The following is a 12,822-nucleotide window of genomic DNA, read 5'->3' on the forward strand; positions in this document are numbered from 1 at the left end:
CAAGGTGGTTTAAAATAATCACCCGGCAGGGGGCTGAATGGAATTAGGAGAGACAGGTGGAATGTGTGTTCTGGGGCCTAATCTCCAACCTGGGGCCTCAACTGAAACCAGGGCTAATTCCTAAGAAGCATTCCTGCCACCATCAACACCCCTCTTGCCTTCAGGCCCTCAGCTTCCTGGGCACTTACCAGGGCCATAAAACTGCCAGCGTCCGTGGAAGGGTTGTTCTTGCTGTCTCCAGCCACATTTCCATAAATGTCCTTCATGAACACACTCTTCACAGTGAAGCCCACGTTGTCACCAGGTAGAGCGTCAGGCAGGGCTTCATGATGCATCTCCACAGACTTGACCTCTGTGGTGAGGTGGCGGGGGTGGGGTGGGGGCAGGCAAAGGTGACCAGCATCCCAGATTTCAGGAAGCCAGTTTCCTCTTGGCCCATGGGCATAATGCCAATGCTTGTTCAGTAGGAGAAGGGTAGTCAGGGTTGTCCCAGACCCACCCAGTGAGAAACTGGCTTCCACATCGAATGGATCTGTGGCTCTTTAAACTGTGCATTGGGTATGTTGGGAAGGCTATATGCTTTTGCACTTTATCCCAGCCCAGAAGCTGTGGTCGACACCCCAGCTCATTCTTAACTCCTAAATTCATAAAGTAGTGGTCTCCCCCTTCCCCACCACTACCACCCCCCAACCCTCAGTCACCTCCAATCTTGTACAGTCTTGCAGAGGCAGCCTCAGGGGCTTGTTGACCAGATGAGTGGGCAGGAGGATAGAGTCTAGAGCTTCCAGAGTCACCCCTGTGGCACTTCACTCCTTCCTCTCCACCTTCTAGCCCTCGAACCAGGGCATCCGCGGGGAAGGGGGCGGGGAATGTAGCGCCAAAGTTGTTTGGGGTGCGGTTCCCGAAGCACCCCCAATCCAGGACTGATCTCCTGGAAGCACACAGCACTGTAGATGGGCTCAGTGAAATCCACCTTGTTCAAGGCCACGATGAGCTGCTTCACACCCAGTGCATAGGCCAGCAGTGCGTGCTTCCGGGTCTGCCCATTCTTGGAAGTGCCCACCTCAAACTCGCTCACGCCTCCAGTCACCATGAGCACTGCGCAGTCCGTCTGCACTGCGCAGGGACACAGGGGAGACAAGGACTGGCGGGGTGAGTGGTGGAGGCGTCAAATGGGCTGGGAGGAAGTCTGGCGCATTGGTCAGGCCCAGATCCCATTGTCAAGCTGGGGGACGTGCCCCCAGAAACTTACGAATGGTGCACATGGATTCATTGATGCCCCACTCCCACATCCTGCCCCACCTCCCAGCTGCTGAGCACAGGGGTCCTGGAACCCAGTTAGACTCTCATTTAGTCCCATAGATGAGCTTTTAGTTCTTTCCTGTACCTGTCCGCGTGTCAGAATATTTGGTCTCCACCCTAGCCCCAAAGGGCAACAGTACCTCTGAGCCTCACTAGAGTGATGGAACTTTCAAACTTGATGCTTAACATGGGTGAAGAAAACTCTTCCAAGGCTTAGGACACCCCATCCTTCTCCTGCCCCCAGAATAAAGCCCCAACTTCCCCTCCCCGCCTTGGGAGACCCCTGGTGGCCTGGACCGCTTCTTTACCTGGGACAGCACCTGTGATCATGTTCTCATGGAAGTCTCTGTGGCCTGGGCTATTGATGATGGTGGTGTAGTATTTGCTGGTCCCAAACTTACACAGGGAGATGTCAACTGTGATGCCACGCTTCCTCTCTGCCCTCATTTGGTCCGGCACCTAGGCGTACTTGAAGGAACCGTTGCCCATCTGGGGACGGGTAGGGAGCATAATGCATTGGTGGCCAGCAGACAGGTCTACTACTTCAGACTTTAGCAGTGGCACCTTAGACCTTCAAAGTGCATCCTGCTCTCTGCACGCTGCACTATACCCACCCACACACAAGGACACCTCTCACTCTCTGCTGCCCCTACACGCAGTCAGTGCCTAACCTCTGCTGCCTCCTTCTCAAACTTCTCGATGGTTCTCTTGTCCATGCTTCCACGTTTGTAGATGAGATGCCCAGTGGTGGTGAACTTGCCAGAATCTACATGGCCAGTGACCACGATATGGATATGGGTCTTCTCTTTGTCCATGGCGGTCAGTTCCTTAGTGGGAGGGACAGTGGGACTGGGTGCGGACAAATTGTTCTCCTTTTCTTTCCTCTAGTCCCCTCCACTCTGCTCCTGTCCAGCATCCTCTCCCCATTTCAGTGCTTAGCCCAGAGTCTAAGACATGGTAGATGTAATTTGAAAAGTCAAACTCGCTTGCCCAGCCTGCCCTCTCCTCACCCACTGCTGTCCATGACTGATCCCAGGGCCATATCCAGGACATTTCCCAGCAGTCTTATCCCATACTTTCTCCTTCCTGAGTGGCTCTTCCCCAGAGCACCTGGGGCTTCGCTAGGCTCCATTCTTCTAACCACCTCCCCACCTCTGGTTTCACTCCAGAGGTATAAGAGACCCTGAAGCTCTGTGTTTGCAGCTTGTACCCTAACTGTTCTCACCTCTGAAGAAAAAGAAAAGAAGGAAAGCTGACACAGTGGCCAGCAAGAACTACAGAAGCTGTGAAGTCTGAACTTCTTGCCTCCTGCTTTTATAAACCTGGCACTGGACCCACCATCTTCCAGTTCCAACCCAATTCAAAGTCACAGCCCCTACAGGTATGATGTGACTGACTTCTCACGTGACCGATTGGATGTTCGGATGAAAGGAGAGTGGGTTAGGCCCATTGAAACTTTTTAAATTAAATTGCTGGGAGTGGAGCTTGGGGAAAGGGAAGGACCCAGAATTTTTTTTAAAAAATAAATGAAATATAGTGAGGGGAGAAGGGAGGAGAAAACATAGAATAAATGCTGCATGGCGCCTGACCTTGTGCAAGTGCCCTGCCTCCCACCAAGACTAAGGTGCAAAATGGTTGTGGCCATTCATGCAGCATTTATTGAGAAATGCAGCACCCAGCACAGCAAGAGGCTGAGGACCCCAAATTAGGGAGTAGTCATAGCCTCCCTTCTGCAAAGCTCGCAGGTTCCTGGAGCGACAGCAGTTTCTGCTGGGGCTCATTCACTTATCAGTGGTCCCCAACCTTTTTGGCACCAGGGACCAGTGTTCCTATGAGAATCTAATGTCTGATGATCTGAGGTGGAGCTGAGGCAGTGATGCTAGCACTGGGGAGTGGCTGAAAATACAGATGAAGCTTCACTCCCTCACCCGCTGCTCACCTCATGCTGTGTGACCAGTTCCTAACAGGCCACGGAGCAGTACCGGTCCATAGCCCCAGGGTTGGGGACCCCTGCACTTATGCAGTCCAAGATTTCTTCGAGGGAGAGCTGCTGGACTGCACTGAGACTTACTGTGGCTGTTTGGAGCCTTCTCTAAAACCAAATGTGTCCTCATCCTTCCCTGGGGAAGTCATTCACAGAAGTCAATTACACATTCAGTAAATGCTCACTTTTTTCTCCCACTCTTCCTGCTAACTCGTGCTTGGGCCCAGCATGGCAGGAAGCCAATAGTCTGGACCTTCAGAGTCCCTGGGACCCCCGAGGCCTACCTCTTAGAGCACACTTCTCGTTCTTAAGTTGCCATTTTTCACCATCACCCTTGTAGAATCAAGAAGAATCAGTATGTTTTCCTCATCCAGTCAGTCACCTTCTAGAACAGGCAAGACTGTTGAGTCCATTTATTCATTCCACTAACATCTAGGAGTGACCACCACATGGCTCTGCCCCTGGGAGCTGTAGATGCAAAATGAGGATACAGCCCTCTGTCTTTGAGGGGGTCACACTCTGGTAAGGGAGACAAACCACAAAGAAACAATAGTTGACCCTTAAACAACACAGATTTGAACTGTGTGGGTCCATTTATATGATGATTTTTTCCATACATACTGTAAAAGTATTTTCTCTTTCTTATGATTTTTTAAATAATGTTTTCTTTTCTCTAGCTTACATTATTATAAGAATATAGTGTATAATACATATAAGATACAGAATATGTGTTAATTGACTGTTTATGTTATCTGTAAGGCCACAAGCCTTACAGATAACATAAACAGTCAATTAACACATATTATCAGTTAGGTTTTTGGGAAGTCAAAAGTTATATGGGGATTTTCTCCTGGGGGTAAGGAAAGCGGGTTGGGGCCTCTAACCCTTGCATTGTTTAAACGTCTACTATATTTCAATGTAATAAATGAGTCACGAGGGCTCTGAGAGAAGCTCTTTGGGGTGATTCCCAGGTGTGTGGGGAGGTGAGGACAGCTTCATAGAGAAGCTTTATTGGGTCTTCAACACAGTGAGCATCACGAGGGTTTGGGGTTGGGGGACTGTTAGGCAGAAGAATCAGCTGAGCACTGTCCTCGACTCAATTTGCCTGTAGGGCAGTGAAAGGATGGGAGAAAATGGTGGCTAAAAAGATTAGGACGGGAAGATCATTATGCTTTAACTACTCAGCTCAGAGTTTAATTTTTCTAAACTGTAAATCTAATTATGTAATCTTCCTGCTTAAATCTCTTGATTAACCTTCATTGCCCTCAGGGGGAAAATTACTCTGTTCATTAAATGGTGAGAAGCTTGGAGACATTGAGAGTGATGGCAGAATGCCCCTTCGGAGGCCACCGCAGAAGTCTTAGAAGGTGGTTATGGGGCCTCAGCCAAGCAGTACAGTTGACATATATTTGACATAAAGTAAAAAGAGAGTCAGAAGAAAAGAAGGGAGAGCACGGGTGCTAAAGGGAGCACATGCCATCAGGATGGGGAGCATAACTTTGTCAGTCTTCTCCCTCATCCCAAACTCAAGCTCAAGCCCTCAGCAGATACAGCAACCGAAGGACTCTGCTGTAAATTCTAAAGGTCAGAGTCTGGACCCCTTTTGACTCTGCAGCCCATTCACGTAGTGCAGTTGAGCTGATCACTTCCTACTCTGGGTCTACAATTGCCAGTCTTAGCCTAAGACTATAATACCATCTTTGTAGTTCAGCCTCTTTGAAATAGCACAAAGGCAAATTAAATATATGAGACAATTTCATTTCAAAGTCAGATAGACCTGAGTCTAAATCTTGCCTCCTCTACTGAACAGATAAATTATGTGAGCTTAATCTCTCTGTGCTTCAGTTTGCTCACCTATAAAATGGAGATAATACTGACTTCCCGCTTAGGGTGAGATTTGAATGAGATCCTCACTGTCTTTGAATGGCACGGGTCATCCAAAGACAGTGCCTGGCACAGAGCAAGTAATCAATAACTGGTTTTTATTATTGTCCTATCTCCCTCTCCCTGTCTTGTGTTGCTAGACTCTATTCACTTAGAGATAAAGTGCCCACATATAGACAAAAAATTCTGCCCAAGGTCACAGAAGAAAATAACGAAGAAACAGTATGATACTTCTCTGGCTGTGGGTTTCCAGGCTGCTTCTGAGCCAGACTGTCTCCCCATTAGGAATTATTATTACACTTTTTCCATTTGAGCTGTTTAAATAATATCTCTGTGGTGTTGACTGACTCAGAACTAAAGGAATAATCAGAATTAAGGGGTTTTCTGACATTGGAATAAGCTGAAGGGTAAGTGTTCCTGATAGAATGACTTTCCTTTCCTTGTGCAATTGGCTGTTGCTAGGGAAATATTCCTATTATTTATAAATTTGAAGGGACCTGACAATTCACTATCATTTTATTAGAAATAATATTTACAATTCATAAATGTAAAGTCATCAGAGTTTCTGAAATGGGATGGTTAAGAATTAGAAATGCATCTATAGTGACTACAATGCAGACTTTAAACAGTTAGGATGAAATAAAATCATTTAGAATGACAAGCACAATGCAATGAGAAGTCACTGAGATAAATGAAGTTACATGTTTAAAACGTGCTCATTGGGCAACTGCTTAATACAAGGAGAGATGACTTTCTAGTGAAAACCAAGCTTAAAGGGTCAATGCCTAAAGGACTAGATGATGTTACCAATATTGGCATATCAACTAAATACATTTATAAATTAATTTATCTATCTAGATAACTATTAATCTAAGCCCTTTGGTCTCCATAGTTAGTGAGCAGAGGTGTAGCTATGAGATTCCCACATTTTATCCAAGTTTCTAGGCACAGAACCCATTGCAGTCAGACTGAGTCTGCACAATAGCATCAGTATATTTTAGAAGAAACACACAAAATAAAACAAACTGGAGTTAGTGATGGGGAATTATAATGATAAAGGTTCAATACCTAATACTAAGAAATTAGAAGAGCTACAGTAGCTTGGTTTTATTGGGCCAAGCAAACAGATCTAATTTAAACAAAGTGGTGGCGTTTCTTCTGGTAGGTATGAAACCATTCTGTTTGGAGCAGGTTTAGGTTAGACTGTAGATGTCTTCCAGAAGTTAGGTTGAGATGGAAATGTGGAAGACACCTTCTCCAGTTCCTTCTAGTAACCAAGCTTCTTGTATTTTAATATATAAAATGGGTATTTTTTCCACCAAAGAATTGTTTTGACTTAGTTCATCCCTATTTCAAGTGTGTGCACGAGTAAAGGAAGCCAAATTTCCCAAAGTCTACTCAGTCACCTAGATAAGGAGCTACTCATTTTGCAGACTTGCAGAAATAAAAAATCAAATTCTAAGTAGGAAGAAGTTATTTCTTTGCGACCAATACTTATAGAGCATCTTGCATGGTGCAGTCTTGGAGCATGAGACAGATCATGATACCTGCTCTCACTGAGTCAACAGCATAAAGGGGAAAACAAGGATGGGCTCACCCATACCACACCTGGGAGCTGGAGTTGAAGCATTGGATGAGACAAAGGACTTAGTATTTTAGTAACTTTAATTTTGTGATTTTCTGCTCAAGTAACCCTTGCTGCAGTGGAGAAAAGGAAGATGGTCCTCTCCTATATGTTCCAAAGCTTGACAACTTTAGGAAAAAATGGCAGTGTGGGAAGTTCTGGTCAAACCACATTAAAATAGAAAGTGTTTCCTCTGAACTATTCGAGCATCATTTATTCAACAGATATTTTCTGATCATTTTATGTTAATGAACCCTACCTCGATGCTATTGATGGGCGTTTTTGCTTTCATTCACAGATGGCTCAGAAAAGTAAAACGTGTTGTCCAAACCACTCAACTAGTATGTGGGCAGTAGAGCTAGAATTTTAATCAAGACATGTTCCTTTCTAAAAATGACGTTCTTATCCCAGCCAGAACATATTTCCTTTTTAGAATTCCCCTAGGCATCATTATAGTACAGTATCTTTATTTTAGTTGTGGAATCCGAGGTCCAGGCAAGTCTGATTCAATCTGATTTGAGTCCATCAACATTTATGTACCAAGCACCATGCAGAAAAGACCTACACCTTTAGGAAATCTCAGGCCAGCTAGGGTGACACACTTACATCCACATACAGTAGGCTATTGCAATACACAGGCAGTAGGAGCACAGATCCTTGATAAATCTTGCTGATAGTTTTGACCATAAGTGCCTCTACTGAGCATCCATCCAACAAAGGAAGCTCCCGGTAATATTTACATCATTATTTTTCTCCTCTGGTGCTCTAGAGGTAGCATCTCTTTCTGCTGGGACTACAGTTAACTTAAGGTTCCCAATCTCTACTCATTTTGGATCATAGACCAGATAGGAGTCTAAATCCAAAAGTAAGTGGATTCTGAATTTCAACTCGAAGGCAGGGCAGGGTATAGACTGGAGACTGAAATTGTCAGAGCTGCATCTCCTCTAACCCCAGGACCTGCTCGGAGAGGTGTCTCAGGAAGAATTAGAGCAAAAGAGGGCTTCCTTTCCTCTGTGATTCAACAAGAATGGAGAAGGAAACAGAATGAGGTAGTGATAGAGTTGGTGGTAAGAAGAGAGATGCTAAGAGTACAGTTAAAGTTAAATGTCTCAGGGGACTTCTTTTAAAGACAGCAAGTATCTGAGGAGTCAGTAGAGGATATCAGCATAGAACTTCCTATTCATTCATTTATTCATTCAATCATTCATTCATGTAGCAATGGTAAAGTACATATTTCGAATTCTAACTTTTTTCATTCTGAAGCATGTGATGTGGGGAAAATCAGACTGTAGATATCTCATATTTGTGAGCACCCTCCCCTCCCTGATTCTAGACATGTTATGTTCGAGTTCTGCCCCTCATTTATCACTGTGTGACTTTGAATAAGCTATTGACACTCCCTGAATTATAGGCTCTTCACTTGTAGAACAGGACTGATGTCACTCCTGCCCTGTCCCTCTGCCAGTCCTTAGGTGAATGAGATAATGGGTTGGAAATGAAATCATAGACTCCATGAGGCATCCGTAGAGCAACTATACTCAAAATGAATGGAGATTGAGAGCTTAAAACTTAATTCTGCTGTGCTGGCAAAATAAATGTTATGCTCAGAGCACTGGAGGAGAAAAGTAATTATGTAAATATCATCAGGGGTTTCCTTTGTTTGATGGATGCTCAGGGATCATGATGGACTCATTCAGTACTATTTTCAAGATGCTATTCACAACGATTTGCACAGAGTCCACTAAGGAAGAAGCAAATGAAGTGCTCAGGGGTCTATTAAGTGTCCATTTATTAGTTAATATTTAAAGCACCTTATACATCTGAATGCATTCTATCAGTCGTGAACACAGACATGTCTAATGAATACTTTGGTACACTTTAGGAATAATTTTATTTGGCCTACTAAGAGATAGTAAAATACAGAAAAATTTTAGGGAGTAAAACAAGATTCTCCTTCCACTGGGATGATCCTAAGGCAAGTGTACTCCCCTCTTTACCTCCCCAGACACATATCTGTCCTAATCCAGATGATAATGCTCCAGAGTTGACAGTATATCAAATAAACAACTGAAATACTATCCCAAGAAATATCGGATTCCACTGCATAGTGTTTATAATTTAACTGTTATTTAGCATTTATGGATAGCACAAACACTTACAAATTGTTTTACAATCATTTTATAGTAGCTATGTGAGAGATAATTAAAGCAAAACCACTGTAAATGAAGCTACTCAAAGGGACAAAGCTGTTATGCAATAATGTGCTATATAAATGCAAATTATCAGAGTTCATATTACAGTGAAAACTGCTTATGCCATTTTTCATGGGACGAACATGTAAATATTACAATAGTTCCCTGATTTATAGGGCACTTTTCTCCCCTAAAAGATAAACATACCTAGCCATGCATTATTAAACAGATCTTCCTAACTCCCAGGGATGAGTAAATTCATTTATTCACTGATTCTTTCAATCACATCCTACAACAATGCCCAGCTCATAATAGCTCCTCAGTGTTTAACAACGGAATAAATGAATGAGATAGTATTTTAACAAGGCCCATAAATATCATTAATTTTCATGCAGAGAATGAGGGTGGGGTGGGGGGATGGTCATAAAGTAGAAAAAGTCAAAGTTGCAACATTTGGTGAAATACCGAAGTTAAAAGACTTGACAAGAACAGAAGGATCGAAAATGGAACATGAGCTAAGGTTAGGCAGGTGAATTGAGGCTATCATCAACATATCGAGGAAATCTAATGCTCAGAAAATAAAATGGAAAAACAAGAAACAATGAGAAAATTCACTAGTAATTGGTAAGGTTAATGTTCTGGAGAAGCAACCCCAACTGAGCCATAATCTGTACATTTTAAGTGCCCGAGAAGTCAATAAAAATGTAATCTAGGGAGAATTGTGTCTTCATTAGAATGGATAAAGCAGCAGCCTCTTCAGTGCTGTGAACAGAGCAATCCATACTTTACATTCTATAGGATCCCTGTTTTATAGGAAAAAGGCTCATCTTAGGTTCACCACATATATTTGGGGACTCCTTTTATTGAGGCATACTATTAACCACTCATGGAACTAATGTACTGAAGAATACAGTTTGGAAAATACTGGTTTAGAGCGCAGAAAAACAGAACAGAAGGGCAGTCTCCATGGTTGTCATATTTCTCTTAAGGAAATAAATCGCGCTCCTATTAATCTTTGCCATTTAACAATCACAAGAGATGTTTTGAAACCTCGAATCCTCGGATTTCTGAATTATCACCTATAACATATCATTTCCTCTCTAGAATGTAAGAGAGGAAATGGGACATTTAAATGACCCTTCAGCCCTTATTGATTCTGTAAACATGAAAACAAAGTCTTTTTATTAAAGTTATTGTCATTTTCTTCACATCATTAAAACACGAAACAGTGCCCTGTCTCTGACCACTGAATACATATGGGCTATGTGTAGGCAGAGCTGTGAGTCCCACACACCACACAGTTCAATTGGCACTGGATGGGGAAGATGAAAGACTCCTGCCTCTGACTGATTTTGATGAGAGTTGAACATAGCAACAGCCTGATTGTGTAAACTACAAAGATCATCACTATAGTTGCCACCCCAAAGACTTGCTTAACTGTAAAATAAATCATTAAGAGTATGTGTTGACCTGACACAGTTTTGAGCACTTTTCATGGGTTGCTTTATTTCATCCTCACTATAGCCCTATGAGGTGGGTACCATTCCAATCCTTTTTCACACTGAGGCTACTGAGATACAGAATCCCATTGGAATATTGCTTTCTTGGTGTATTGCAAATGCTTTTCATTACTCCCACGTCTTTATGATAAAAGTGGCTTTTCACCTCGGCCCATGATAGGACATTGGATATTTTCAATCGTAATAAATGAGCCAGGACTCTAAGCAAATGGAGGTTTTAAAGGTCCCTGGAGCTTGAAATGCAGGTCATAAAGTCAACTTTTAAACACAAGAATCCTCTTCCTTCCAATAACTTTATCAACTTATCAACTCATGGCACAGAATCAGAATTGATAAGATGATTGCAGCTTTCAAATATGGCCTGTATACAAAGAATAATTTTTACGTTTTGAAATGGTTGCAAAAAATCAGAGGAAGAATGATAGTTTAAGTATGTGAAAATCAGATGAAATTCAAATTTCATTGTCCATAGATAAAGTTTAATGGGAACACAGCCATATCCGTTTATTTACATACATCAATGGCTATTTTGGGGGCTACATCAGCAGAGTTGAGTAGTTACAACAGGCCTGTGAAGGCTGAACTATCTGGACTTTTATCATAAGTTTGTTTGATGTAGAGCACTGCATCATTCATTCATTCATTCAGCAAACATTCTTGAGCATCACTCTGTCCAGGTACTATGGAAACTGGTATCCACAGAGACGGGGACAAAACATGATACTAAGCATACAGCATCCACAATGCTTTAATAGAGAAATGAGCACACAGCTAGGGGAGTGCCGGGAAGGAATGGCTTCTGGGGATGAGGGGGTGGGAGGGTTCAGTAAAGGTTTTAGGAAAGAGGTAACAGTTCACTAGGTTCTCAAACATGATAACCACACAGTGAGAGGTTGGCCAGACTGTATGGCTCCACTATTTTGCAGATGAAAATACAGAAGCTCAGAGTAGCCAATGGCTTGCTGAAGGTCAATTGGTAAACCCAAGTCAAAGAAAGGCTAAACCTACTTCTACATTTTCCACATCCAGGCCCATGTGACCTGCAGAAGGAGGCATGACAACAAGGGAAGAACCATCTGTGTAATAGGGCGAGAAACCAAGCAGAGGGGAAATGCAGGGTAACTGTCCCAAGGTGTAGATCAGATTCAATCATGGAGACAGTTAGGAGTGGGAACTTGAAGTGCTTGCTGGTATGGGACAAATGAGACTTCTGAATGACTATTTGAGAGTGTAGGCAATTTTTTTATTAACCGGAAGTTGCTGTTCTGAGAACTTCGTACTGTTTGTGTTTTAGGAAAAATGTTGCCAAAGCCTGCTTTTTGTTATCTGCTTTGAAATCATTGGGAATATCCCAGGTTTGCAGTCTGGTTTATTTCCATCACTCCCATTTGGGAAACATCCATGGAAGCCTGGAAGGAAAGAGAGTTTTCTCTTTTTAAGTTTGCCGATTTCCAACCATTTTTTGTTTGCTTTGTTTTGTTTTAGCAAATGTTTACCATGTGTCAGAACTTTTACATTATATCATTTCAAGAAATCATGGTTACTAGTAAACAGCAATTGTGTTGAGCATATAAATGTTTTATCTCATTTTATTGTTATAACAATCCTGTGAAGTACAGGTTTGTAAATTTGGAAGTGGAAGATTAGGATGAGAGAGGAAGAGGCAAAGAGAATTGACATTAGTTGAGTGCCAGTTACAGAATTCAGAAGGAGTTTCCCATTTCTTGTTATTACAAATGATGCTGCAGAGAATAACACTGAAATAAAAACTATTTATCTAATTTGTTTGTTAACATTGACACCGCTGGAAACTACCTTGTATTCCTTCAGGGGCTTCTAAATGTCCCTAGGGGAGGGCATGTCTCAAGTTGACACTGAGCCTGACTTTAGTAAGGGCCCCACCCTGCCTCCCCCTTGACCTGCCCCCAGGGGAGAACCTGAGCATCTATTGATAATATGTAGCTGGGAAAATAATACTCTGGGGGCCCTAAATCCTTGAATCTATGTCTAGTTCTTCCTCCCTTCTCTTCCCACCATCCTGGTCCCCACAATTTCCAACACTGTCCTGGTTTATACTGCTCCTGGGGTCCCTATGATCTGGGACCAGAAAGGGGATTCTCTTACTTTGATATTTGGACTTTGTCACTGGAAGTCTACCCAGGTGGAACTAGAGTCAATATTCTTACTAATTAAAGTTTACGGCATGTGAACAATTCACCTTTAAGGAGCTATGATTTATTTTCCTATCCAGGCTCCTTGATGTCATAATTACTAAATGAAAATCTAATAACATTCTTTACACAAGATGCCCTTTGT

At 42.8% G+C, this 12,822-nt stretch overlaps 1 pseudogene; it reads right to left on the bottom strand.

The window, feature by feature from the left end:
* Nucleotides 1–113: 113 nt before the first annotated feature.
* LOC105294221 lies at nt 114–2,117 on the bottom strand (annotated as a pseudogene).
* Between the last annotated feature and the right edge of the window lie 10,705 nt (nt 2,118–12,822).

The sequence above is a fragment of the Pteropus vampyrus genome, unplaced genomic scaffold (genome assembly GCF_000151845.1).
Source record: "Pteropus vampyrus isolate Shadow unplaced genomic scaffold, Pvam_2.0 Scaffold84, whole genome shotgun sequence".
In the NCBI taxonomy this organism is placed as follows: Eukaryota; Metazoa; Chordata; class Mammalia; order Chiroptera; family Pteropodidae; genus Pteropus; species Pteropus vampyrus.